Raw genomic sequence first — 3,575 nt, 5'->3', positions numbered from 1 at the left:
TGGTGGGAGGGTACAGAACCAGAGGTCGCAGTCTGAGGATACGGGGTAGACCATTTAGGACAGAGATTCTCCCTCTGTGTACCTGAAGAGGCGCCGGAATGTGGCGACTATGGGCTTTTCTATATATTTCTATGTTTCTATGTAATCCCTTCCCACACTAAGAGCAGGTGAATGGCCTCTCCCCAGTGTGAACTTGCTGGTGTGTCTGCAGACTGGATAACTGTGTGAATCCATTCCCACAGAGGGAGCAGGTGAATGGCTTCTCCCCAGTGTGAACTCGCTGATGTCTCTGCAGGATGGATGAATCAATAAATCCCTTCCCACACTGAGAGCAGGTGAATGGCTTCTCCCCAGTGTGAACTCGCTGGTGTGTCTGCAGACTGGATGACTGAGTGAATCCCTTCCCACAGTTAGAGCAGATGAACGGACGCTCACCAGTGTGAACTCGCTGATGGATCCGCAGGTTGGGTAAATCACGGAATCCCTTCCCACACTGAGAGCAGCTGAATGGCCTCTCCCCAGTGTGAACTCGCTGGTGTGTCTGCAGGATGGATAACTGAGTAAAACCTTTCCCACACTGAGAGCAGGTGAACGGCCTCTCCCCAGTGTGAATTAGCTGGTGTGTCTGCATGGTGGATAAATCACTGAATCCCTTCCCACACTGAGAGCAGGTGAATGGCCTCTCCCCAGTGTGAATTTGCTGATGTCTCTGCAGGGTGAATGAATCAATGAATCCCTTCCCACACTGAGAGCAGGTGAACGGCCTCTCCGTAGTGTGAACTCGCTGATGTCTCCTCAGGGTAGATGAATCAATGAATCCCTTCCCACACTGAGAGCAGGTGAATGGCCTCTCCCCAGTGTGAACTCGCTGGTGTGTCTGCAGGGTGGATGAATCAATAAATCCCTTCCCACACTGAGAACAGGTGAATGGTCTCTCCCTAGTGTGAACTCGCTGGTGTGACTGCAGGTTGGATAAAGTATGAAATCCCTTCCCACACTGAGAGCAGGTGAATGGCCTCTCCCCAGTGTGAAGTCGCTGATGTCTCCGCAGGTTGGATAAAGCACGGAATCTCTGCCCACACTGAGAGCAGGTGAACGGCTTCTCCCCAGTGTGAAGTCGCTGGTGTGACTGCAGGCTGGATAAATCAATTAATCCTTTTCCACACTGAGAGCAGGTGAATGGCCTCTCCCCAGTGTGAAGTCACTGATGTCTCCGCAGGTTGGATAAAGCACGGAATCTCTGCCCACACTGAGAGCAGGTGAACGGCTTCTCCCCAGTGTGAACTCGCTGGTGTGACTGCAGGCTGGATAAATCAATTAATCCTTTTCCACACTGAGAGCAGGTGAATGGTTTCTCCCCAGTGTGAACTCGCTGGTGTGCCTGCAGGTGCGATAACCGAGTGAACCCCTGCCCACACTGAGAGCAGGTGAATGGCCTCTCCCCAGTGTGACTGCGTCGATGAGTCTCCAGCTCAGATGGGAATCTGTATTCCTTCCCACAGTCCCCACATTTCCACGGTTTCTCCATGTTTTGGGTCTCGCCGTGTCTCTCCAGATTGGACAATCAGCGGAAGCCTTGTCCACACACAGAACATGTGCACTGTCGCTCCTCACTGTGAATGGTGTGACGTTTTCTCAGACTGTATCATAGTTGAAGCTCTTTTCACAGTCAGTTCGCTGGAACACTCTCACTCGGGTGTGTGTTGTGTGGGTCTCGGTGCTTTTCCCGTCACACTCACGTTTAAAACCTTTTGAAGCCGACAGATCGGACAAACATTTCTCCTACTCGCCGATGATATTCAGATCAAAAGGAATCGTTTGAGTTTGACGTGATGTTTGAGACGTCTGTCTGCGATTCCTCCTCTTCCAATATCCTTTAAAAACAATTTATAAAAGTTATCATTGTTGGCACAGGATAGAAATTCGGAGAACACAATTCTAGTTTCTATGGAACATTATTTCCTCTCTTGTGTTCGAGCTTCTGAGTTAGAACATAGAACATACAATGAAGAAGGAGGCCATTCGGCCCATCGAGTCTGCACCAACCCATTTAAGCCCTCACTTCCATCTTATCCCCACATCTGAAGAACCCCTCCTAACCTTTTTGGTCATTCAGGGCAATTTATCATGGCCACTCCACTTCACCTGCACGTCTTTGGACTGTGGGAGGAAACCGGAGCACCCGGAGGAAACTCACACAGACACGGGGAGAATGTGCAGACTCCGCACAGACAGTGACCCAGCGGGGAATCGAACCTGGGACCCTAGCGCTGTGAATCCACAGTGCTACCCACTTGAATTACCGTGCTGCCCGTTGCTGTAGAATAAAGGAGGCAAGAGCTCTGTTTCTCCACAAACACCTTTGTTTCTTTGATCCAACTTCACACACAAATCTCCATGAACAAATAGTGCCACCTGTAACCCTTTTTGTCTCAGTGACTTCATTTGGATAATTGACATCAAATTAGTGTTTAATTGGAAAGTCCATTCCTATCATCTTGTTCTCCAAAGTCTGAAAATCTCCATCCCACACAATCTCCCTCCATTCTCACTCTGCTGTATCTACTGTTCACTCTCCCAATTCTCCTGAAGGTGCTGATTCATTTAAATTCACAAAAGTCATCAGTTAGTACAGGATAGAAATTCACAGGAACGTCATTGCAATGTATGCCTACCTGTGACAATCAAGATCATTGTTATTAAAATTCAGGACAATTCTAGTTCTTATGGAACATAATTTTCTCTCGTTCTCTAAAAACTGTAAATCTCCACAATCCCCCCTCCATTCTAACTCTGCTGTATCTAATATTCACCCTCCCAATTCTCCTGAAGGTGCGGATTCATGTTGATTGACAGATCCAAGCTCAGCTCACTGCTTCCTGACCAGGACACAGAGATTAGAATAGGAGCAAGAGTAGGCCATTCGGCCCACCGAGTCTGCTCAACCATTCAATGAGATCCTTGGCCGATCTACCTCAGCACCATTTTCCCACACGATCCCCATATCCCTCGATATCTTCAATATCTAGAAACCTGTCAATATTTGTCTTGAACATACCTGATGACTGAGGCTCCACATTCTTCTGGGATAGAGAATTCAAAAGCTTCACCACATCCTCGAGTGAAGAAATCCATGATCTCAGCTTTCACTCTATTTTCCTACCTGTTCCCCATAACCCTGAACTCCAATGTCAATAAAATATCTGTCCAACTTGTGCTTCAATATATTCAATGGCCCCCAGATACAACTGGTCCCTGTGGAAGAGAAATCCAAAGACTAACAACCCTCTGAGGGAAGAGATGACTGGAAATCTACAACGTAGCTATATTCTTATATTACAAGAAGAGAAATAATAATGTGTTTACTTTATTACAGAACGATAAATAATATATCTAATCTGTACCATATAACAACACGAGACATATCTCTGTCCATTATCAATTTACTTTCCCCTGAAATGTCAGCCATCTGCTGGGGAACCCATCCCTTTAATTGTGAACATTAGGAAAGAGACAATCCTTTTTTTAAATAAATTTCGAGTGACCAATTATTTTTTTCCATTAAGGTGCAATTT

At 46.7% G+C, this 3,575-nt stretch overlaps 1 pseudogene; it reads right to left on the bottom strand.

Annotated features, from left to right (window-relative positions):
• Nucleotides 1–259: 259 nt before the first annotated feature.
• Nucleotides 260–1,495, bottom strand: LOC119960249 (annotated as a pseudogene).
• Between the last annotated feature and the right edge of the window lie 2,080 nt (nucleotides 1,496–3,575).

Source organism: Scyliorhinus canicula, unplaced genomic scaffold (genome assembly GCF_902713615.1).
Source record: "Scyliorhinus canicula unplaced genomic scaffold, sScyCan1.1, whole genome shotgun sequence".
NCBI lineage: Eukaryota > Metazoa > Chordata > Chondrichthyes > Carcharhiniformes > Scyliorhinidae > Scyliorhinus > Scyliorhinus canicula.
Note: the sequence above shows the minus strand (reverse complement) of the source record. Positions and strands in the feature narration are given on the sequence as shown.